This window comes from Neoarius graeffei, chromosome 2, assembly GCF_027579695.1.
Source record: "Neoarius graeffei isolate fNeoGra1 chromosome 2, fNeoGra1.pri, whole genome shotgun sequence".
Taxonomy (NCBI): Eukaryota; Metazoa; Chordata; class Actinopteri; order Siluriformes; family Ariidae; genus Neoarius; species Neoarius graeffei.
Window position 1 is genome coordinate 117199792 of NC_083570.1, and position 26322 is coordinate 117226113.

Sequence of the window (26322 nt, forward strand, 5' to 3'; positions counted from 1 at the left end):
GCCACGAGACACATAGTGCTTGAACAGGGATGTTTAATTCACACGGCAGGACAGCTGTGTGTCCCTCTGCAGCAGATACACTGATCTGAGAGCCTACAGAGGGGGAGTCTGTGGAGCAAAAGATCAACATCTGGATCACTCTGACTGCTTTTCACCCAATATACTGCTGTAATAAAGCTTTAGGCTGATGGGTTTCACTGAAACTGGTCTCTCACCTACAGATACGATGAAGCACAGGATACAAACACAAACCCATTTGGTGAAATCCATTCTCTCTGGAGTTGTGTGTGTGTAGATTTTCTAAAACAAAAGACAACATTAGCAAAAGTGAGACGTGTTCCAGCTGATACACTCTCACACACAGTTGCTGATGGTGAGCCTGTGAGATTGTGATTAATCCCAATTACAGTTGAGATCATGTTCGTGTTTGGTCGGGTGCTGATGCTGCGGCTCTACGCACCAAGAAAGGGATTAAACTCGACGATGTTGAAGCTGTAAAGATCTAAAAGTCTCATTATAAATCAAAGTTCTCTTTCTCACAGGTCAGAGCTACAAACACTAAAAATATCATGCCAGTGACCATTTTTGTTGAAGTATTTCAGCTAAAAATATTTGGACAAAAGTGGAACCATGAAGCAGCAGTGTGAATAAAACAGAGCTGCTTCATTTACAGCCAGAAATAGTAAAAGGTATAAACACTATTCAGTTATGTTAGTGTGTGTTTCTCTGATTCTCTCATCAAACACAACTGAATCCTGTGTCTGAATCAAATCACAGAAGAAAATCAAAACGACTCTTTCTGAAACGAGTCACTCTTTCTAACCGAGTCACTAAAGTGACGTGTTTCACTAATTACACTCCACAAGAGCAAACACTGGGCACAGGACTGAAAGCCAAGCCTACCTGAGTTCACTCTGAGCCACTGGATCCTCCTTTCACTCCTCCTCCTCTCACCTTCACTCATCTCTCCTTACAGAACAACATTTAAGGAGAAAATTTTCGGTTAAAACTTCAGTTCACTTCCGAAAGTCTTGAGTCGACTCCACAGCTGATTCAGTGAGTCGATTTACTTCACTTCGCTTCAGTTGACTGAGCTTTATTCAGAGTCTCGGTGTCTCTGTCAAGATTCATTTCCTGGAATTTTCTCCTCAGTCTGTCGAGACCGAAAAAGTCTGAAGGAAAAGGAATCAGCTGAAGCTTACAGCAGTGTACGTTTTTATTTCACATTTCACTGAATTTAGAATTGAGCTGAACTTTTTGAAATCATATTTCTGTCGAGTTCATGGAGGTGAAGAGTTCCTGAACCTTTTAATAAATGTGATATGTAAATAAAAGGAATAATAAGAAGGAGATAAATTTGATTTTTACTGAAATGTAATAAATCTGAAGTGTTAAATGATGAAAAATGTATCAAATGTACTATTTACCGCAGTGTTAATAAAATAAAAGCTGTAATGGAACTAAAACTGTGATGGAACATAAAGACAGTGAAGTGTGTGTGTGAGTTCTTTGACTGAGTTGAACAGCAGAATATTTGCTTGTGCTGTTGTTGATTACAGTGTGTGAGTGGAATGAGGACGATGGGATCAGTTTAGTGGTGAAAGAACAAATGAAGGCAGGAGTTTGTTCAGATCCCGAAGCAGGAGATGAGAATGTGATTTACAGGAACATGGAACACATCTCACACCCTTTCCAGGAAACCAGATGTGCTTTAAATACCAACATGCTTTCAGCAGCTCTGCTGTGGGAAACACCCTGCTGGGTTCTAGCACCGGTTCTCTTTGGATCCTACCTCAGTTCCCTCTGTTTTATCCTTTATTCTCTTTAAACAGTTACACGTTCACTTTAAAATCTCACATCCATACTGAGATCACCTTCTACAGACTACTGGCTCTACATTTATGATTTACAATTATTTCGACGGGCGGCACGGTGGTGGAGTGGTTAGTGCTGTTGCCTCACAGCAAGAAGGTCCTGGGTTCGAGCCCCGTGGCCGGCGAGGGCCTTTCTGTGTGGAGTTTGCATGTTCTCCCCGTGTCCGCGTGGGTTTCCTCCGGGTGCTCCGGTTTCCCCCACAGTCCAAAGACATGCAGGTTAGGTTAACAGGTGAAAATTGACCGTGAGTGTGAATGGTTGTCTGTGTCTATGTGTCAGCCCTGTGATGACCTGGCGACTTGTCCAGGGTGTACCCCGCCTCTCGCCCGTAGTCAGCTGGGATAGGCTCCAGCTTGCCTGCGACCCTGTAGAAGGATAAAGCGGCTAGAGATAATGAGATGAGATGAGATCTATTGCATTACATCATTGCAATTACATGCCCTGATCACGCGCTGGGTGCATGATCAGCTCTAAAGCTGATTGGATCGTCTCTAATCGTTGGCTTGTATGCACATCTACATGCGTCTGCTACGCACGTAACAAGCATGATAAGATGAACATGTTTCAGTGCCAAATGTTCTGAATCATTAGTCCTTGAAGAGGCAACACTCAGTGAAAAGGAAAATTACAAAACAGTATGACACTAAAATTTACTCTACATTATCTATCAATCTGTCTAGCTATCTTCACAGTTATTTCCAGAAAATTATTGGTTCTGGAACAGTTCACTCTTTCTGAGCCACTAATGTGTGTGTGTGTGGTGGTGGTGTTGTACTATAATGAGCATAATTGAGTGGATTATACCAGTAGAGGGTAGCAGAGCCGGTCCTGCAATACAAGCTGTCTGTTTTCTAAAGCAGTGAATAATCTGACTGTAATGTGAAGTGTTTCACAAGGGATGAATCAGTAAACAAGCCTGCACCTGTTAGCTATCGGGGCACCAATAAACTATTTGTTTAATAAAGCCAGTTTGTGGCGACTTGTCCAGGGTGTACCCCACCTTTCACCTGTAGTCAGCTGGGATAGGCTCCAGCTTGCCTGCGACCCTGTAGAACAGGATAAAGCAGCTAGAGATAATGAGAGATGAGATGAGATGAGATGAGATGAGATGAGATGAAAGCCAGTTTGTTAATTTCACATATTTCTATAAAGTCGTTGAGTTTTGAACTGCTTTTTTTGTCTCAAATGACACAACAACTGAATAACTTTTTTCCATACAATCAGCAAACTTTCCTGAAGCTACTGAATAGAAGGATTATCTGGATTTGGTTGGAAAATTTCCCTGCTTTTGTGCACAAAATAAAGTCAATTTATTTGTATAGAGCTTTTCACAATCGACATTGCTGCGAAGCAGCTTGAGAGAAAAATAGCTTTTAAATATACAGTATGAAGTAAGACGGGCGGCACGGTGGTGTAGTGGTTAGCGCTGTCGCCTCACAGCAAGAAGGTCCTGGGTTCGAGCCCCGGGGCCGGCGAGGGCCTTTCTGTGTGGAGTTTGCATGTTCTTCCCGTGTCCGCGTGGGTTTCCTCCGGGTGCTCCGGTTTCCCCCACAGTCCAAAGACATGCAGGTTAGGTTAACTGGTGACTCTAAATTGACCGTAGGTGTGAATGTGAGTGTGAATGGTTGTCTGTGTCTATGTGTCAGCCCTGTGATGACCTGGCGACTTGTCCAGGGTGTACCCCGCCTTTCGCCCATAGTCAGCTGGGATAGGCTCCAGCTTGCCTGCGACCCTGTAGAAGGATAAAGCGGCTAGAGATAATGAGATGAGATGAGATGAGTATGAAGTAATACATTTCTCCCTGATGAACAAGCCTGAGATGATGGTGGTGAGGGAAAAGGCGCTGAGACAACATCAGGAAGGAACCTGGAGAGGAACCAGATTCAAAAGGGAGCCCATTCTCATTTGGATGATAAGATAGCATGATTAAAAATAAATTCCTTTCGTGCTTTCAAATGTGGCCTGGTATCTTTAATACAGTACATACCTGAGCTAACAGCCTCACCCTATATTTAAAATAACTTTGGCAGTGCTTTATCTTTAGATTCAGTTTTGAATCAGCCCCAGCAAGCATTGTTAGTACCATAAAAACAAATGTGCCGAGGGTGAAAGGGTAGCAGTTTGTAAAAGATTTTATGCAGCACACATTCACAGTAAGAGCATCTTTGTTCTGTTAATTTTCTTACAGAAAATAGCATTTTGATGAACTGAATACTTTAAGTACTGAAAAACCAATTAAAGGCCCTCTCCTGGGATCCAAACTATTCAAAGAGAACCTGCTTGTTTTGAATTTTGTTTCTCAAAACAGTAGTATGGCTGCTGGAGTCGTTCCCCAAGAGCAGGTGGTAATTATTATCCTGTATCTTATTTACCTAAAACATCTGTAGTTCAGGGCACGCCATCATGCCTTTGTGTGGTGGCTGCAGCAGCTCTCCTGGTCACTGATGGTGAGAAACTGGCCCTCTCTCACACCCTCATCTTTCACACTTCTCATCAGTTCTCATCAATTCCACTTTGGTAGCTGATCTTGCTGATGCTTGCTCAAAGCCTATTTACTTAGCTGTCATCGAGGTTAAAGGGCATGACATTTCTAATACACAAGTAGCTCAGGGCAATGGGCTGGCAGATGAAGTGGTTAAATGGGCAGCCAAAAAGGGCACGTCCTTACCTCATGTTTGCACGGTCGCTGTGTATTTCATGTTTAGTAATGTGCTCACTCCTGGCACTGATGTTGCTTTTCTCCAATCTAGACCCACAGAATGTGACCTGACACACTGGCAGAAGTGTGCCGAAGGCCCTGATGCCTGTTGAGGGACTTTACACAACGTCTAACGCTCCCGGCTTCTGTGTTACCATTCCTCATGTAACATTATCACGGTGTTTCTCATGTCACCTGGAGAGGGGTAATTAAGAACATCAAACAACTATTCCGCATTACGGATCTAAGCTAAAACTGTAAAATTGCTACTACATACCTGCCTTGTATGTGCCAGGACCAACCAACCTGGAAAAATCGCTAAGCATGATGCTTTACCTCGTGCCCCATTCCAGTACCTGCAAGTTGATTTCACTCATATGCCACCCATAGGCAACTTAAAATACATGCTGTTCATTGTTGACAGACTCGCAAAATGGGTTGAAACTCTTCCTTGTTGTAAAAAAATGTGAAAAAAAAATATCCTAAGGCACAGAATTATAAATAACTATTAAAATTGATAATGGAACACATTTTAGATCCAAAGTAAGACAAAAACTTTGTCAATACTTAAATGCTGAGTGGAAATTTCACATTCCTTATCACCCACAGTCATCTGGGGTGGTTGAAGAGCAAATGGAATGTTGAAAAGATAGACTAACTACAGCAAGGATGAAATGTGGTAAGTCATGGGTTGATCTGTCATCTGCCGTCGTTTGTGAAATAAGTGACACCCAGAGCGGCTACTAAATTGTGACCCTATGAAGAAGCCATGAGAGTAAAGGGTCATCCTGGGCCTTGTTTTACAGGTGACCTGGACACAATCATGGCTTCTGTGTTACCATTCCTCATGTAACATTATCACGGTGTTTCTCATGTCACCTGGAGAGGGGTAATTAAGAACATCAAACCAGAGGTGGAAAGAGTACTAAAATATTATACTCAAGTACAAGTACTGTTACTCTGATGAAATTTTACTTAAGTACAAGTAAAGTTACCAGACAAAAAATCTACTCAAGTAAAAGTAAAAAGTAGATCATTTAAAATGTACTTTGAGTAAAAGTAAAACGTTACTTTTAACAATGGGTGTTTTCTGCCTCCATTGTGTTGTGCAAAAATGAAAAAGAAGAGGAAACAAGGATATATGTACATCTCAACCCAGATGTTTTATTTAAAGGAAGTGTATCAAATTGAATGCTTAGGATAATGCTGCATTAAAACTGAGACAAACAAAAAAGGTCAATACACACAGTCATGTCGTTTACATCGCCCTGACCACACACAAAGCATTGTACACGAAATATGAAAGTGAAATGTCGCACCGAAATCTTGTAGCTTGCCTGTGTGCACTGTGTGTTATTGAACAATTCAATTCAAACATTATTTGTTTTGCTTAGTATTCCTTTCTGGCCTGTTGGACGTAGAATGGTAGGAGGACTGATCACGTCAGGTTGGCGAGCTAACTTGCTTGCATGATTAGCCAACCGAATAACAGACTAGTTACCATTATGTTACAGTACCAACAGGTTGCTACTTCAACATTAGCAATGCCATCCACTATTTTTGGAATATAACCAGCCTATTGTCAGTTTTACTATGGAAAGGAAACATTATGATCAGGGGTGCAGATACATTTTTTGAACTGGGGGGGACAAAAAACTGGGGGGGACAAAGCTGCCAGCAAACCAACCCCGATATGCCTGTCAAACTTGTTGTGGGTAACCATAGCAACCAAGCTCGAGCTCGCAACCTGTGCAGTCTGCGCAGCTCAACCAACCGAATATCAGTCTTTGTTTTGTTTTATGTGAGTTGTTGCAACTATGTATGTACTGCTGTGCACCTCAATAAACCGAATGGTAATTAGTCTTTTGATTTTTCCGTGAGGTTTGCCTTATGCAAAGAAAGACAGCATAGACATTTTTTCCTTCCTATAAGTGGGGGGGACCGAACGAGGTGAATTTAAATCTGGGTGGGACGAATCCCACCCGTCCCACCCTCTATCTGCGCCCGTGATTATGATGCCAATGACAATACTTACCTCAACATGCTTGCGCAGATTAGATGTTGAATTTTTGTATGCCGCAATGGTTGTCTTCTTGGGCACACATAATCTGCATTGCATAATGAAACTGTCACCCCTTTTCTCTACGAAGCTGAAGTGATCACGTATGTAGGGCCAGGGGTGCACTTCATTACTGGAAGAAATTGCGTTTTCTGCAGGGTCGTCCACCACAGGTTCCTCGGTCTCCTCCATGTCCGCAGGGGCACTTTATCAACACCCGTGGCCCAGGGGCTAGGCCCCTCATAGGCTACCTGTCAACCCTACCCTTACCGTTGGCCAGGAAAACACTCTTATTTTATTTGCAATACGTGTCAAGCATTTACATTGTAAGCGCGTAATTAGCCTAGAAGCCTACGATAGGTTACGTTTGGCTCAGCGTAGCTGCGCAAGGCCCACGCTCACATCGCTCAACACATCCGACCACAGAGGGAGAGAATAATGCGTGCATTATCATTACAGAGCCGGTTGTGATTATTACCACGGACAGGACAGTGATACTGCGTAACTTTCACACAGGGGCATGGCCAGAGATAACCACACAAGCGCGCGTGTGCTATAATGTAGACCTATGTGTTGTAAACATAAAACACACACACCTACAGACAAGTCCTTTTAAAAAATAAAATACATAAAAATAGCTCGGCGGCATGAAAACAAACATTCACTGCAAGTCAAGGTACTTGGCTCGGCGGCCGCATGAAACGTAAACACCATGGACAGCGGCCAAACTCATAACTCTACAGACCGAAATACACGAAACCAAGTCCTACTAGGGTCTATTTTACCAATCTATGTTCAAGCATCATGCAAGTCTTCCTTCTCCTTGAATGAGACCGTGCATTCAACTGCCTTTTTGACATGACTGCATCGAAATACCACTTGCAACAATATTTCACGCACTCCATCAAGAAAAAAGTTAAACATGATGAACACGGGCATACTGTTTTGAGCATACGATTTTTTAAAAAGAAACTAGCTACATCAAAGTCCTTCAATAAACCCATCCTTTAGCGCAAATGAGCTTAACCTAGTTCAAAGCATGACACTAGCAGTAGCTGCATAAGGCAAAATCGTGTGGGCCTTTCGTCAACGACAAGCCACGGCGGGGAAACATTAATAATCAAGTGTCCTTACCTTAAAACGTTGTCTTGACCACAGAACTTCTCAAGTATTTCACTTAAATCCACACGGGTTAACAACACACCCAACACAGCTAGCGAGAAATGTGGATATGCGCTAGCTTTGTATTGCTATTCCCCTCAGTATGCTTACTCTGTCTGCTGCCCGAACTGTGACAATTATAGGCTACAATCTTTTCATCAATTTCTTCAGTAGATGCCATTTTAGACATTTTATTATCCCCATCGAAATATGCTATTATACTAACAGGATTATAACTCAAATCACACAACACGTATTCAAATCACAACTGATTTATTTTACTGTTGGACAGATCATAGCATATCTAGCCTAGCTACACATAGCCTAGCTGCTGGTAGGCTGATAACTGATAAGTAGCTGATATTCTGAACAGATTGGTGATCCTTACCTTAAAAAAGTCTGTGACTTTAGGCAACAATTCTATCATTACCTGCATCTCTCTCTTTTTTTTCCTTTTATGCGCCCTGCTAACACGTGAACGCTTCATCTTTCAAAGCCTCTAAATTTATGTCTCTGTAGTCAGTAGTCTTTGGCGCGCTTTCGTGCGTGACGTTACATTTTGTTATATTTTATTCTGGTCCAGTTGTGGGTGTTCGTTTCGCGAACCACATCCACCATGTCTCTTACAGCAGGCTACTGTGCGCTCATTTATTTCTAACCTTATTTCTATCCGTACATTAATGTAGGCCCATGATTCCGACAGTTTATTATTTTATTAATATTACAAGGCCCCTGATTGGCTGTGGCCCAGGGGCTTGAGCCCCCCGAACCCCCCCCTTAAAGCGCCGGTGCATGTCCGCCATCGTCTGTGTGAGACTCGCGCGCGCGACAACTGTCCTTCCCGTGATTCATTTCCAGAACGCATTTCCCCTTCTCCGTTTTAGCCTTTTTTAAATTTTTTATTTATTTATTTTTTTACTCAATAACGGTTGTGATGTAAAATGTACCGAAGTACACTACTTAAAAGAAAACATACTTAAGTAAAAGTAAAAGTACACTCTTTAAAAATTACTTGAAAAAGTATAAGTACACAAAAAAGCTACTCAAGTACAGTAACGCGAGTAATGTAATTCGTTACTTTCCACCTCTGCATCAAACAACTATTCTGCATTACAGATCTGAGCTTAAACTGTAAATTTGCTACTACATACCTGCCTTGTATGTGCCAGGACCAACCAACCTGGAAAAATGTCTAAGCATGATGCTTCACCTCGTGCCCCATTCCAGTACCTGCAAGTTGATTTCACTCATATGCCACCCATAGGCAACTTAAAATACATGCTGTTCATTGTTGACAGACTCTCAAAATGGGTTGAAACTCTTCCTTGTTGTAAAAAAATGCTAAAAAAAAATGATCAAGGCTCCGTTCTTGTGCTGACGCTCTTCTCCATCTTCTGTAGCATGATGCTACACCAGGCCATGGAAGAGCTTGGTGAGGATGATGGCATCTACAAGACAGAGGTGCTTCACCAACTTGCATCTCGCAAGGTGTATCAGCCTCGCATCTGCCCAACTGAACTAAACTCGGTCCAGCAGTTCACTTACCTAGGCTACACAATCTCATCGTATGCCAAGATTGACAAGGAGATCGACAACAGGCTTGCCAAAGCAAACAGCGCCTTTGGCAGGCTCCAGAAAAGAATCTGGGGTAACAAGGACCTAAAGAAGAACACCAAGGTCCTTGTGTACCACGCTGTGGTCCTGACCACTCTCTGTTACGGCTCTGAGGCCTGGGTCACCACCACCGCCACCTGCGCCTCCTTGAGCGCTTCCATCAGCGCTGTCTTCGCTCCATTCTTAACATCCATTGGCGTGACTACATCATGAATGTTGAGGTCCTACAGAGGGCGGAGGCCACCCTTCTTGAGGCCATGCTACTGAAGTCACAGGTGCAATGGGCTGGACATGTGTCCAGAATGGAAGATTATTGATTACCCAAGATTGTCTTGCACGGGGAGCTGTCCTCTGGCTGTCGAAACCCAGGGGCCCCAGTCAAGACGTATAAAGCTCTCCTGAAGGCTTCCCTAAAGATCTGCAACATCAACCCCAACTCCAAGACATGTCTTGCTTCAGATCGTGACAGATGGTGAAAAACTGTTTACAGTGCTGTCAGTTCCTTTGAGGATGATTGGAGAGCAAACCTGGAGGACAAAAGGAGCAGAAGGAAAAATAAACCAATCACTGCTCCCAACCCTGATTTCATGCTGGCCTGCAACGTCTGTGGCTGAACGTGTCTGTCGAGGATAGGTCTCATCAGTCATAAGAGAGCCTGTAGCCGACGTGAACATTCCCCCTCATAAATATTCATTTGCGAATCAATGCCAAGAGAGAGAGAAGATATATATATAAGAAGAAAACGTCAAACCAAGAAGCCTTTATTGGTCACATGTACACTCAAGCATAGACTCAGCACACAGTGAAATTTAACCTCTGCATTTAACCCATCTGAAGCAGTTAACACACACACACATACAAATGAGCAATGAGCACACACACATACCCACAGTAGTGAGCAACTATGCTACATCACCCGGGGAGCAGTTGTGGGTTAAGTGCATGAAGGGCACTTCAGCACAACCTCAGCACTGTGGCTGCTCCATGTTAACCTAACTGCATGTCTTTGGACTGTGGGGGAAACCGAAGCACCCGGAAGAAACCCACACTGACATGGGGAGAACACACAAACTCCACACAGAAAGGTGCCCGCTGGCTATGAGGTTAGAACCTGCAACCTTTTTGTTGTAAGGCAACAGCATTAACTACTTGACCATCATGCTGCCCAGGAGTAGTTAGTGGTTAGGTGTCTTGCTCAAGAAGCACTTCAGCCATTCCTGCAGGTCCAGGGACTCGAACCAGCAGCCTGTTGTCTAACCTTTCGACCACGGCTTCCCCATGTAATAAGTCCACTTGAAATGATAACATGATTACATGTAATTCATCAACTGTAGAATGTTTATTTTTTTCTTTTTTTTTCTGTAGGAAATGAATCTGCACTATGCCAGTCTTTCATACAAGACAGAACCCACTGAGAGAAACACATCAGATTTGGACAGAGTGGTATACGCAGGAATCAGACATTTACCAGCCTGACACCTGATTACAGATCTGTACGAATATAACAAAAAAAAATTTTGACCTTTATCATTCTTAATAGTGTAAACCCCATGCTAATTTATTTATCTTGGTTCTGATCAATCAGCAGTGTAAACCCTTAGGAAAAAAAATATGTCCAATTCACACATTTTTAAAATACTGTATTATGTGAGTTAAAACATTACTAAAATAAAATGTAAAGGGCATTTCATGTTATGTCCTGAAGTTACATGTGTGAACTCAGTGAACACGTGACAGCATCTGAATAATTCCTTATATTCTTAATCCTGCCCTTTTCTGAAGAATGTTTTCTCCTCAGTTATTTTTACGTTTGTCTTTTAAAGCTAAATACAGTGATACACACAGCACCAGTCAAAAGTTTGGACACACCTTCTAATTAACTGTTTATTCTTTATTGTTATTAAAAGTCACTTCATGTCTTAAAGTAATGATGGATGTCGTTTCTCTTTACTTAGTTGTTAGAATACTGTGTGGATTACTACAGTTGTGGATGGAATAGGGCTATTTACTGTATATTTATTATTTACTATTTACTGTGTGATCTCAAACGCATTAAGCAGGAAAGAAACTCGTCCACTAATTAGCTTTTGGCGAGACTCAGCTGTTAATTGAAAAGTAATTACAATAGTGTGCAAAGAGTCATCAGGGTAAACACTGGATACTTTGAAGAATCTAAAATATCAAACTTATTTTGTATTTTTTAACACTTTTTTGTTTACCACATAATTCCATATAGGTTCCAGATGTTATTTCATAGTTTTGATATCTTCAGTATTGTTCTACAATGTAGAAAATTATCAAAATACACAAAATCCCATGAATGAGTCAAGTAGGGGCGTACAAACTTTTTGGTAAGGTATACTTGATTTATAATCGGTAGACTTGACTTGAGCTTTCCATCTAAACCCAAACAAGAGAGATATTAGCAAACAGTTAACTCTACCAGAGCAGTCAGTATATCTGTTATAACTGGGTCTTTCCATAGAAGTAGCTAATATTTGGGTGTAAGGTTCAAATAAAGCTCTGTGTGGAAGCTCATAATGATAGTAATTTCTGCACCAGAGTAGAAAAATTAAATAGTCAGCTCGCTAACAGGCCTAGAGTAATAATTATCACAGGACAAACAAACAAACAAAAGAGAGAGAAAGAAACCACTCAGGACATTATTTGAACAATTTCACCTTTTATTCAAATTTTTTTTTCACAGCCCTGGCAAAAAAGAAATTTACTTTATTGTATTTAAAGTATATTCATATTTTCAATAGTATATTGAAAATGTACTTACACAAATTGTACTTTTTGTAACTATATAAAAAGTATACTAACATCATGCTTTCATGCTAACACTTTTTTAACACATTTTAAAATAATTATACTATATTACACTTTATAGAAATATATTATACTAAAATATACTTTAAGTGAAAGTTATGTGTAATTTCTAAGGTGTACTTATTTTAAGGTACTTATAATACAAAGTACACTTTAATTTGACTAATTAAGCATATATTAGTACATATAAAGTCATATACTTAAAGTATACAAAATATACTTTAAGTTGTTCCACTTTAGCACATAAAAGTACATTAAATACACTTCAAGTTACACTTTTCTACAATTTAATTACAATTAAAATATATTTAGTACAAAATTAGTTGTTCCAATATAGCATGCCTCAAGTTAACTAATCATAAACACACTTGAAGTATATTGATGATTAGTGTGGCTATATGTACACAAAAGTATGTTAAATTTTAGTACATTTAGCACATTTATTTTTCACCAGGGATATTTCTTCAAAGCCGGAGAGGAACGTTCACTTCAGCATCAGCATCATCAGCATCAGAAATGTCTTGTTGTGACTTCGTTTTTCTGTTCAAATCACTTCCTGGTTGAAATATCTGAGAGCTCTTGGTCATTTTAGAAATGCAGGAAGTGTAAACCTCCTGTGCGGGGATTAGATTTAATATCAGTCACCTGTGAGAGCTGACTTTCAATCTGAACTGCTTTCGCAGGTTGAGTCAGAGGAAACAGATGTTCCTTCTGAGGAAAAAGAAAAAGACAAAAATGAGCAATGTCTCATCGTAGCACAATGAGAGTGCTAACAATCAGCTTTCTCAACAAAATGCTCAGATTAATCTCCTCCTTAACTCTACAGCATGGAATTACGTATTAAGAGTAACACATGTAGTGATTGTAACTGCACAGCTGGATGGCGTAACAGACACTAAACGGTGTAATATGGAGACAACACCTACCGATGCCATTAAAATCAGCTCGTATGAGCATCTTTAGATATAAAACATGATTAAAACCTTTCTGATCAATCACTTTTCTGATCTGCTCTGATGGCTCGAGTCCTCATCTGCTCTACTGCACTTACCATCGAGCTGGAGTTTAACACTCTGGATCACCTCCTGGTTGGTCAAGGCAGATCTCTTCCTGTGTCCTGTTATCAGTGAGCAGGTGTAGATTCCCTCATCAGCCTTTCTGACCTTCTTCAACGCCAGGGAACAGTTTCCTCTCAGCAGTTCCTCCTCAGGAACGTCCACACGTCCCTCATATCCTGAACCCTGAAGTGTCTCCTCAGCACATCGCTCAAACACAACCTCATCATCCACACGCCACGAGACACATACTGCTTGAACAGGGATGTTTAATTCACACGGCAGGACAGCTGTGTGTCCCTCTGCAGCAGATACACTGATCTGACAGCCTACAGAGGGGGAGTCTGTGGAGCAAAAGATCAACATCTGGATCACTCTGACTGCTTTTCACCCAATATACTGCTGTAATAAAGCTTTAGGCTGATGGGTTTCACTGAAACTGGGCTCTCACCTACAGATACGATGAAGCACAGGATACAAACACAAACCCATTTGGTGAAATCCATTCTCTCTGGAGTTGTGTGTGTGTAGATTTTCTAAAACAAAAGACAACATTAGCAAAAGTGAGACGTGTTCCAGCTGATGCACTCTCACACACAGTTGCTGATGGTGAGCCTGTGAGATTGTGATTAATCCCAATTACAGTTGAGATCATGTTCGTGTTTGGTCGGGTGCTGATGCTGCGGCTCTACGCACCAAGAAAGGGATTAAACTCGACGATGTTGAAGCTGTAAAGATCTAAAAGTCTCAATATAAATCAAAGTTCTCTTTCTCACAGGTCAGAGCTACAAACACTAAAAATATCATGCCAGTGACCATTTTTGTTGAAGTATTTCAGCTAAAAATATTTGGACAAAAGTGGAACCATGAAGCAGCAGTGTGAATAAAACAGAGCTGCTTCATTTACAGCCAGAAATAGTAAAAGGTATAAACACTATTCAGTCATGTTAGTGTGTGTTTCTCTGATTCTCTCATCAAACACAACTGAATCCTGTGTCTGAATCAAATCACAGAAGAAAATCAAAACGACTCTTTCTGAAACGAGTCACTCTTTCTAACCGAGTCACTAAAGTGACGTGTTTCACTAATTACACTCCACAAGAGCAAACACTGGGCACAGGACTGAAAGCCAAGCCTACCTGACTTCACTCTGAGCCACTGGATCGTCCTTTCACTCATCTCTCCTTACAGAACAACATTTAAGGAGAAAATTTTCGGTTAAAACTTCGGTTAAAATTTTCGGTTAAAAACTTCGGTTCCGGAAGTCTTGAGTCGACTCCTTAGCTGATTCAGTGAGTCGATTCACTTCACTTCGCTTCAGTTGACTGAGCTTTATTCAGAGTCTCTGTGTCTCTGTCAAGATTCATTTCCTGGAATTTTCTCCTCAATCTGTCGAGACCGAAAAAGTCTGAAGGAAAAGGAATCAGCTGAAACTTACAGCAGTGTACGTTTTTATTTCACATTTCACTGAATTTAGAATTGAGCTGCACTTTTTGAAATCATATTTCTGTCGAGTTCATGGAGGTGAAGAGTTCCTGAACCTTTTAATAAATGTGATATGTAAATAAAAGGAATAATAATAATAATAATAATAATGTCAACTTGATTTTACTGAAATGTAATAAATCTTGGATGTTAAATTATGAAAAATGTATCAAATGTACTATTTACCGCAGTGTTAATAAAATAAAAGCTGTAATGGAACTAAAACTGTGATGGAACATAAAGACAGTGAAGTGTGTGTGAGTTCTTTGACTGAGTTGAACAGCAGAATATTTGCTTGTGCTGTTGTTGATTACAGTGTGTGAGTGGAATGAGGACGATGGGATCAGTTTCGTGGTGAAAGAACAAATGAAGGCAGGAGTTTGTTCAGATCCCGAAGCAGGAGATGAGAATGTGATTTACAGGAACATGGAACACATCTCACACCCTTTCCAGGAAACCAGATGTGCTTTGAACACCAACATGCTTTCAGCAACACTGCTGTGGGAAACACCCTGCTGGGTTCTAGCACCGGTTCTCTTTGGATCCTTCCTCAGTTCCCTCTGTTTTATCCTTTATTCTCTTTAAGCAGTTACACATGTTCACTTTAAAATCTCACATCCATACTGAGATCACCTTCTACAGATTACTGGCTCTACATTTATGATTTGCAATTATTTCGACGGGCAGCACGGTGGTGTAGTGGTTAGCGCTGTTGCCTCACAGCAAGAAGGTCCTGAGTTCGAGCCCCGTGGCGGGCAAGGGCCTTTCTGTGCGGATTTTGCATGTTCTCCCCGTGTCCGTGTGGGTTTCCTCCACAGTCCAAAGACATGCAGGTTAGGTTAACAGGTGAAAATTGACCATAGGTGTGAGTGTGAATGGTTGTCTGTGTCTATGTGTCAGCCCTGTGATGACCTGGCGGCTTGTCCAGGGTGTACCCTGCCCGTAGTCAGCTGGGATAGGCTCCAGCTTGCCTGCGACCCTGTAGAACAGGATAAAGCGGCTAGAGATAATGAGATGAGATTAATTATTTTGACTTCACTCATCATTTCCACATCTATCTATCTATCTATCGTCGTGGAAAAATGGCAAACACCAACACCAGTCTCGTCCTTTTGCAAGAGAAAGAAGGTTTATTACAGAAACGGACAAGTGATGAGGGTTCGGCACACCCCTCATACCATCTCCTTTGTTCTCAAATCTATATATACTCTTTACTAGATAAAAAGGAGACATCTATTGCATTACATCATTGCAATTACATGCCCTGATCACGCGCTGGGTGCATGATCAGCTCTAAAGCTGATTGGATCGTCTCTAATCGTTGGCTTGTATGCACATCTACATGCGTCTGCTACGCACGTAACAAGCATGATAAGATGAACATGTTTCAGTGCCAAATGTTCTGAATCATTAGTCCTTGAAGAGGCAACACTCAGTGAAAAGGAAAATTACAAAACAGTATGACACTAAAATTTACTCTACATTATCTATCAATCTGTCTATCTATCTTCACAGTTATTTCCAGAAAATTATTGGTTCTGGAACAGTTCACTCTTTCTGAGCCACTAATGTGTGTGTGTGTGTGGTGGTGGTGTTGTACTATAATGAGCATAATTGAGTGGATTATACCAGTAGAGGGTAGCAGAGCCGGTCCTGCAAAACAAGCTGTCTGTTTTCTAAAGCAGTGAATAATCTGACTGTAATGTGAAGTGTTTCACAAGGGATGAATCAGTAAACAAGCCTGCACCTGTTAGCTATCGGGGCACCAATAAACTATTTGTTTAATAAAGCCAGTTTGTGGCGACTTGTCCAGGGTGTACCCCACCTTTCACCTGTAGTCAGCTGGGATAGGCTCTAGCTTGTCTGCGACCCTGTAGAACAGGATAAAGCAGCTAGAGATAATGAGAGATGAGATGAGATGAGATGAGATGAGATGAGATGAAAGCCAGTTTGTTAATTTCACATATTTCTATAAAGTCGTTGAGTTTTGAACTGCTTTTTTTGTCTCAAATGACACAACAACTGAATAACTTTTTTCCATACAATCAGCAAACTTTCCTGAAGATACTGAATAGAAGGATTATCTGGATTTGGTTGGAAAATTTCCCTGCTTTTGTGCACAAAATAAAGTCAATTTATTTGTATAGAGCTTTTCACAATCGACATTGCTGCGAAGCAGCTTGAGAGAAAAATAGCTTTTAAATATACAGTATGAAGTAATAAATTTCTCCCTGATGAACAAGCCTGAGATGATGGTGGTGAGGGAAAAGGCGCTGAGACAACATCAGGAAGAAACCTGGAGAGGAACCATATTCAAAAGGGAATCCATTCTCATTTGGATGATAAGATAGCATGATTAAAAATAAATTCCTTTCGTGCTTTCAAATGTGGCCTGGTATCTTTAATACAGTACATACCTGAACTAACAGCCTCAACCTATATTTAAAATAACTTTGGCAGTGCTTTATCTTTAGATTCAGTTTTGAATCAGCCCCAGCAAGCATTGTTAGTACCATAAAAACAAATGTGCCGAGGGTGAATGGGTAGCAGTTTGTAAAAGATTTTATGCAGCACACATTCACAGTAAGAGCATCTTTGTTCTGTTAATTTTCTTACAGAAAATAGCATTTTGATGAACTGAATACTTTAAGTACTGAAAAACCAATTAAAGGCCCTCTCCTGGGATCCAAACTATTCAAAGAGAACCTGCTTGTTTTGAATTTTGTTTCTCAAAACAGTAGTATGGCTGCTGGAGTCGTTCCCCAAGAGCAGGTGGTAATTATTATCCTGTATCTTATTTACCTAAAACATCTGTAGTTCAGGGCACGCCATCATGCCTTTGTGTGGTGGCTGCAGCAGCTCTCCTGGTCACTGATGGTGAGAAACTGGCCCTCTCTCACACCCTCATCTTTCACACTTCTCACCAGTTCTCATCAATTCCACTTTGGTAGCTGATCTTGCTGATGCTTGCTCAAAGCCTATTTACTTAGCTGTCATCAAGGTTAAAGGGCATGACATTTCTAACACACAAGTAGCTCAGGGCAATGGGCTGGCAGATGAAGTGGTTAAATGGGCAGCCAAAAAGGGCACCTCCTTACCACATATTTGCACGGTCGCTGTGTATTTCATGTTTAGTAATGTGCTCACTCCTGGCATTGATGTTGCTTTTCTCCAATCTAGACCCACAGAATGTGACCTGACACACTGGCAGAAGTGTACCCCAGGCCCTGATGCCTGTTGAGGGACTTTACACAACGTCTAACGCTCCCGGCTTCTGTGTTACCATTCCTCATGTAACATTATCACGGTGTTTCTCATGTCACCTGGAGAGGGGTAATTAAGAACATCAAACAACTATTCCGCATTACGGATCTAAGCTAAAACTGTAAAATTGCTACTACATACCTGCCTTGTATGTGCCAGGACCAACCAACCTGGAAAAATCGCTAAGCATGATGCTTTACCTCGTGCCCCATTCCAGTACCTGCAAGTTGATTTCACTCATATGCCACCCATAGGCAACTTAAAATACATGCTGTTCATTGTTGACAGACTCTCAAAATGGGTTGAAACTCTTCCTTGTTGTAAAAAAATGTGAAAAAAAATATCCTAAGGCACAGAATTATAAATAACTATTAAAATTGATAATGGAACACATTTTGGATCCAAAGTAAGACAAAAACTTTGTCAATACTTAAATGCTGAGTGGAAATTTCACATTCCTTATCACCCACAGTCATCTGGGGTGGTTGAAGAGCAAATGGAATGTTGAAAAGATAGACTAACTACAGCAAGGATGAAATGTGGTAAGTCGTGGGTTGATCTGTCATCTGCCGTCGTTTGTGAAATAAGTGACACCCAGAGCTGCTACTAAATTGTGACCCTATGAAGTAGCCATGAGAGTAAAGGGTCATCCTGGGCCTTGTTTTACAGGTGACCTGGACACAATCATCAGTGATTATACAGCGACACTCTTTGAAAAGTTAAATAGTATTCGTGGTAATGTGTCTTGTTCCCTTCCACTGCCTACAGACAGTTTTACGCATCCTTTTCTTCCAGCAGACAAACCGTGAGTGCTAAAGAAGGCAACCGGACTTGTTTGAAATCCTTGAAGATGTTTCACCTCTCATCTGAAAGGATTCTTCAGTTTTGTCTGACTAGTGGGGAGTTCCAGGTATTTATCCTCTAGTGGACCAAAAAGCAACCCTAAGGAGAGTTGTTGAAGTCACATGGGTCGTTGACCCTCTCAATCATTCTGTAGGTTTTAAGGTAACAGGAAGCTGGGTGTGAATGGTGTTAGCAGCCGAGAGGGTTGTTAGGGTGATCTGTGGGTCTTTGGCTCTCTCTGCCATCACATTATATCAGATGAAGGCTCAAAACCTGAGATTCCGGCAAGGATTTCTCTGAGAGGAATCCTTGCCTGGAAGGGTACTTGTGGAACCAACAGCTCCTCTCAGCTCGCAGCTCAGCTCACTGGTTCCTCCAGGAGATAATTAATTTCTTAAACCCTACAGATCCGGTACCAGATCCAATGGAATTGACTTCCCATAAAAAGTTTAAACATGCTTTTTTTTTTGGTAACTTCTATCCTGATCAAAACTTTTGCAGTATCTCTGTACTTTGTGATATTTCTAGTTTTTTTTCCAGCTGTAGTCATGGTGCTGCTGAATGAAAAAAGTGGTATCTTTGCATCTGCGCCTGTTGCGATCATGGTGTTATCCACTGTCTAATCCAGAATAAACTTTAGGCGAGGATAAAGATTTCTTCTTTGGTTTATCACAATTTACTCAGGCTAAGTATGTCACCATGGTACTGACACTGGAAATTCTGTGAGGTCTTACAGATCCATAGAGACCAAGATTATGCCCTGATAGTTGTGAAACTATTTTTGATTAATTTTGGGTTTGTCTGTCGAGATGAGCCACACCTCCCAGCACCCTAAGACTAATAATACTGCACTTATAATTTACACAGATGGACTGATGGCCTCTCTTGGGTGATATGGATCTGTTGGTGAAGTTTGTTAGAACTCGCCATCAAGATATTTCATAGATATTTCTAACTCTCTCTCACTCTGCTCTCCAAAAAGAACATTGCTGCTCGTCTGCAATTTGCTGAAGATCACACGGACAAGCCAGAAGGCTATTGGAAAAATGTTTTGTGTATGGATGAGACCAAAATAGAACTTTTTGGTTTAAATGAGAAGCATTATGCTTGGAGAAAGGAAAACACTGCATTCCAGCATAAGAACCTTATCCCATTTATGAAACATGGTGGTGGTAGCATCATGGTTTGGGCCTGTTTTGCTGCATCTTGGCCAAGACAGTTTGCCCTAATTGATGGAACAATGAATTCTGAATTATACCAGCGAATTCTAAAAGAAAATGTCAGGACATCTGTCCATGAACTGAATCTCAAGAGAAGGTGGGACATGCAGCAAGACAATGACACTAAGCACACAAGTCGTTCTAACAAAGAATGGTTAAAGAAGAAGAAAGTTAATGTTTTGGAATGGCCAAGTCAAAGTCCTGACCTTAATCCAACTGAAATGTTGTGGAAGGACCTGAAACGAGCAGTTCATGTGAGGAAACCCACCAACATCCCGGAGCTGAAGCTGTTCTGTATGGAGGAATGGGCTAAAATTCCTCCAAGCCGGTGTGCAGGACTGATCAACAGTTACCGCAAACGTTTAGTTGCAATTATTGCTGCACGGGGGGGTGTCACCACACCAGATACTGAAAGCAAAGGTTCACATACTTTTGCCACTCACAGATATGTAATATTGGATAATTTTCCTCAATTAATAAATGACCAAGAAAATATTTTTGTCTCATTTCTTTAACTTGGGTCTCTTTATCTACTTTTAGGATTTGTGTGAAAATCTGATGAAGTTTTAGGTCATATTTATGCAGAAATATAGAAAATTCTAAAGGGTTCACAAACTTTCAAGCACCACTGTGTGTATATATATATATATATATATATAAAATATATAGTGGGCGGCACGGTGGTGTAGTGGGTAGCGCTGTCACCTCACAGCAAGAAGGTCCTGGGTTCGAGCCCCGTGGCCGGCGAGGGCCTTTCTGTGCGGAGTTTGCATGTTCTCCCCGTGTCCACGTGGGTTTCCTCCGGGTGCTCCGGTTTCCCCCACAGTCCAAAGACATGCAGGTTAGGTTAACTGGTGACTCTAAATTGACAGTAGGTGTGAGTGTGAATGGTTGTCTGTGTCTATGTGTCAGCCCTGTGATGACCTGGCGACTTGTCCAGGGTGTACCCCGCCTTTCGCCCGTAGTCAGCTAGGATAGGCTCCAGCTTGTCTGCGACCCTGTAAAAGGATAAAGCGGCTAGAGATAATGAGATGAGATGAGATGAGATATATATATAGTGTGTAGGGGGCTCTGGATAGAGGTAGTACCTTTGATGTCTGGCAGCTGCATCTGCTTGTCGGATATAACAGGCATCACTGGTCCTCATCCATCTCCAAACTCTCACATGCTGGCACCTAGCACCACACCCTGGTATACCACTTCAGCTGGCTGGCTAAACCACGTGAGGGGGTGATGTTTCACTGCTTCACTGGGCATATGAACTCCCGCGATGGAGTCACTGGCCAGGTGTAAGAAACAGGGCACTCCACTCCAGTGGACTGCGGCCGTGGTTTCAAATAGGGGAGGCAGGCCTCTCAACTCAGTACAGCAACCTGCATAGGAGAGGGAAACTGATATAAAACCTACGACCAAGGAGCATCACTGCCACCATCCCAGTTCGCTAGGCCATGACAGAGGAACCCCTGGTGTAAAGGGTAGGGCCAGTTTCACGAATGGTGAGGTCCAAAAGAGGGCGGAGGCCACCATTCTTGAGGCCATGCTACTGAAATCATGGCTGCGATAGGCTGGACATGTGTCCAGAATGGAAGACCATCGATTACCCAAGATTGTCCTGTACAGGGAACTGTCCTCTGGCCGTTGAAACCCAGGGGCCCCAGTCAAGAGGTATAAAGATCTCCTGAAGGCTTCCCTAAAGATCTGCAACATCAACCCCAACTCCAGGACATCTCTTGCTTCAGATCGTGACAGATGGTGAAAAACTGTTCACAGTGCTGTTAGTTCCTTTGAGGACGATCGGAGAGCAAACCTGGAGGACAAAAGGAGCAGAAGGAAAAATAAACCAACCACTGCTCCCAACCCTGATTTCATGCTGACCTGCAACCTCTGTGGCCGAACCTGTCTGTCGAGGGTAGGTCTCATCAGTCATAAGAGAGCATGTAGCCGATGTGGACATTCCCCCTCATAAATATTCATTCGCGAATCAATGCCGAGAGAGAGAAGGTATATATATATATATATATATATATATATATATATATATATATATATATATGTGTATATATATATATATATATATATATATATATATATACACAACCCCGATTCCAAAAAAGTTGGGACAAAGTGCAAATTGTAAATAAAACGGAATGCAATAATTTACAAATCTCAAAAACTGATATTGTATTCACAATAGAACATAGACAACATATCAAATGTCGAAAGTGAGACATTTTGAAATTTCATGCCAAATATTGGCTCATTTGAAATTTCATGACAGCAACACATCTCAAAAAAGTTGGGACAGGGGCAATAAGAGGCTGGAAAAGTTAAAGGTACAAAAAAGGAACAGCTGGAGGACCAAATTGCAACTCATGAGGTCAATTGGCAATAGATCATTAACATGACTGGGTATAAAAAGAGCATCTTGGAGTGGCAGCGGCTCTCAGAAGTAAAGATGGGAAGAGGATCACCAATCCCCCTAATTCTGCGCTGACATATAGTGGCGCAATATCAGAAAGGAGTTCGACAGTTTAAAATTGCAAAGAGTTTGAACATATCATCTACAGTGCATAACATCATCAAAAGATTCAGAGAATCTGGAAGAATCTCTGTGCGTAAGGGTCAAGGCCGGAAAACCATACTGGGTGCCCGTGATCTTTGGGCCCTTAGATGGCATTGCATCACATACAGGCATGCTTCTGTATGGGAAATCACAAAATGGGCTCAGGAATATTTCCAGAGAACATTATCTGTGAACACAATTCACTGTGCCATCCGCCGTTGCCAGCTAAAACTCCTATAGTTCAAAGAAAAAGCCATATCTAAACATGATCCAGAAGCGCAGACATCTTCTCTGGGCCAAGGCTCATTTAAAATGGACTGTGGCAAAGTGGAAAACTGTTCTGTGGTCAGACGAATCAAAATTTGAAGTCCCTGGAAATCAGGGACGCCGTGTCATTTGGACTAAAGAGGAGAAGGACGACCCAAGTTGTTATCAGCGCTCAGTTCAGAAGCCTGCATCTCTGATGGTATGGGGTTGCATTAGTGTGTGTGGCATGGGCAGCTTACACATCTGGAAAGACACCATCAATGCTGAAAGGTATATCCAGGTTCTAGAGCAACATATGCTCCCATCCAGACAACGTCTCTTTCAGCACACCTTGCATTTTCCAACATGACAAGGCCAAACCACATACTTCATCAATTACAGCATCATGGCTGCGTAGAAGAAGGGTCCGGGTACTGAACTGGCCAGCCTGCAGTCCAGATCTTTCACCCATAGAAAACATTTGGCACATCATAAAACGGAATATACATTAAAAAAGACCTAAGACAGTTGAGCAACTAGAATCCTACATTAGACAAGAATGGGATAACATTCCTATCCCTACACTTGAGCAACTTGTCTCCTCAGTCCCCAGACATTTACAGGCTGTTGTAAAGAGAAAAGGGGATGTCTCACAGTGGTAAACATGGCCTTGTCCCAACTTTTTTGAGATGTGTTGTTGTCATGAAATTTAAAATCACCTAATTTTCTCTTTAAATGCTACATTTTCTCGGTTTAAACATTTTCTATGCCATCTATGTTCTATTCTGAATAAAATATGGAATTTTGAAACTTCCACATCATTGCATTCCGTTTTTATTGACAATTTGTACTTTGTCCCAACTTTTTTGGAATCAGGGTTGTGTATATATATATATATATATATATATATATATATATATATATATATATATCAGAAGAAAAAGTCAACCCAAGAAGCCTTTATTGGTCACATGTACACTCAAGCACAGACTCAACACACAGTGAAATTTAACCTCTGCATTTAACCCATCTGAAGCAGTTAACACACACACACACACACACACACACACACACACACACACACACAAAAATGAGCAATGAGCACACACACATACCCCCAGCAGTGAGCAACTATGCTACAGCGCCCGAGGAGCAGTTGTGGGTTAAGTGCATTGCTGAAGGGCACTTCAGCCCAACCTCAGGGCTGTGGCTGCTCCATGTTAACCTAACTGCATGTCTTTGGACTGTGGGGGAAGCCGGAGCACCCGGAAGAAACCCACACTGACACGGGGAGAACACACAAACTCCACACAGAAAGGCCCAAGCTGGCTATGAGGTTAGAACCTGCAACCTTTTTGTTGTAAGGCAACAGCATTAACAACTTGACCATCATGCTGCCCAGGAGCAGTTAGGGGTTAGGTGCCTTGCTCATGAAGCACTTCAGCCATTCTTGCTGGTCCAGGGACTCGAACCAGCAGCCTGTTCTCTAACCTTTCGGCCACGGCTTCCCCATGCAATAAGTCCACTTGAAAATGATAACATTATTAAATGTAATTCATCAACTGTAGAATGTTTTTTTTTCTTTTTTTTCTGTAGGAAATGAATCTGCACTATGCCAGTCTTTCATACAAGACATGACCCACTGAGAGAAACACATCAGATTTGGACAGAGTGGTATATGCAGGAATCAGACATTTACCAGCCTGAAACCTGATTACAGATCTGTACGAATATAACGAGGAAAATATTTTGACCTTTATCATTCTTAATAGTGTAAACCCCATGCTAATTTATTTATAGTGGTTCTGATCAATCAGCAAAGTCAACCCTTAGGAAAAAAATATGTCCAATTCACACATTTTTAAAAAACTGTATTATGTGAGTTAAAACATTACTAAAATAAAATGTAAAGGGCATTTCATGTTATGTCCTGAAGTTATGTGTGTGAACTCAGTGAACACGTGACAGCATCTGAATAATTCCTTCTATTCTTAATCCTGCCCATTTCTGAAGATTGTTTTCTCCTCAGTTATTTTTATTTTTGCCCTTTAAAGCTAAATACAGTGATACACACAGGACCTGTCAAAAGTCTGGACACACCTTCTAATTCACTGTTTATTCTTTATTGTTATTAATTAAAAGTCACTTCATGTCTCAAAGTAATGATGGATGTCGTTTCTCTTTACTTAGTTGTTAGAATACTGTGTGGATTACTACAGTTGTGGATGGAATAGGGCTACTTACTGTATATTTATTATTTAATTTTTACTGTTTGATCTCAAACGCATTAAGCAGGAAAGAAACTCGTCCACTAATTAGCTTTTGACGAGACTCAGCTGTTAATTGAAAAGTAATGACAATAGTGTGCAAAGAGTCATCAGGATACTTTGAAGATTCTAAAATATCAAACTTATTTTGTATTTTTAACACTTTTTTGTTTACCACATAATTCCATATATGTTCCAGATGGTATTTCATAGTTTTGATGTCTTCAGTATTGTTCTACAATGTAGAAAATTATCAAAATACACAAAATCCCATGAATGAGTCAAGTAGGGGTGTACAATCTTTTTGGTACTGTATACTTGATTTATAATTGGTAGACTTGACTTGAGCTTTCCATCTAAACCCAAACAAGAGAGATATTAGCAAAGAGTTAACTCTACCAGAGCAATCAGTATATCTGTTATAACTGGGTCTTTCCATAGAAGTAGCTAATATTTGGGTGTAAGGTTCAAATAAAGCTTTATGTAGAAGCTCATAATGATCGTAATTTCAGAGTAGAAAAATTAAATAGACAGCTCACTAACAGGCCTAGAGTAATAATTATCACAGGACAAACAAACAAAAGAGAGAGAGAGAGGAACCACTCAGGACATTATTTGAACAATTTCAAGTTTTATTAAACTTTTTGTTTTTCACATATTTCTTCAAAGCCAGTGAGGAAAATTCACTCCAGCATCATCTGTAGAGACAGAAATGTCTTGTTGTTACTTCATTTTTCTGTTCAAATCACTTCCTGGTTGAAATATCTGAGAGCTCTTGGTCATTTTAGAAATGCAGGAAGCGTAAAGCTCCTGTCCTAGCTAATATTTGGATGTAAGGTTCAAATAAAGCTGTGTGGAAGCTCATAATGATCGTAATTTCTGCACCAGAGTAGAAAAATTAAATAGTCAGCTCGCTAACAGGCCTAGAGTAATAATTATCACAGGACAAACAAAAAGAGAGAGAAAGAAACCACTCAGGACATTATTTGAACAATTTCAACTTTTATTCAACTTTTTTTTTCACAGCCCTGGTGAAAAAGAAATTTACTTTATTGTATTTAAAGTATATTCATATTTTCAATAGTATATTGAAAATGTATTTACACAAATTGTACTTTTTGTAACTATATAAAAAGTATA

The 26322-nt window shown here is 40.9% G+C and overlaps 2 long non-coding RNA genes across 4 annotated transcripts; both read left to right on the forward strand.

Moving 5' to 3' along the window:
* The first annotated feature begins 846 nt into the window (after positions 1–846).
* LOC132882155 (uncharacterized) lies at positions 847–11335 on the forward strand. 2 transcript variants are annotated; one of them, XR_009654117.1, is made up of 3 exons: positions 847–1208; positions 4626–10687; positions 10773–11335. It is a non-coding gene; the product is annotated as an uncharacterized LOC132882155 (long non-coding RNA). The 2 variants fall into 2 exon arrangements; XR_009654116.1 differs by having other exon boundaries at positions 4626–11335.
* A 3107-nt stretch (positions 11336–14442) lies between these two features.
* On the forward strand, positions 14443–24557 carry LOC132882156 (uncharacterized). Of its 2 annotated transcripts, XR_009654119.1 has the most exons (3): positions 14450–14738; positions 15096–18112; positions 24512–24557. It is a non-coding gene; the product is annotated as an uncharacterized LOC132882156 (long non-coding RNA). The 2 variants fall into 2 exon arrangements; XR_009654118.1 differs by lacking the exon at positions 24512–24557 and having other exon boundaries at positions 14443–14738; positions 15096–16572.
* The last annotated feature ends 1765 nt before the right edge of the window (positions 24558–26322 follow it).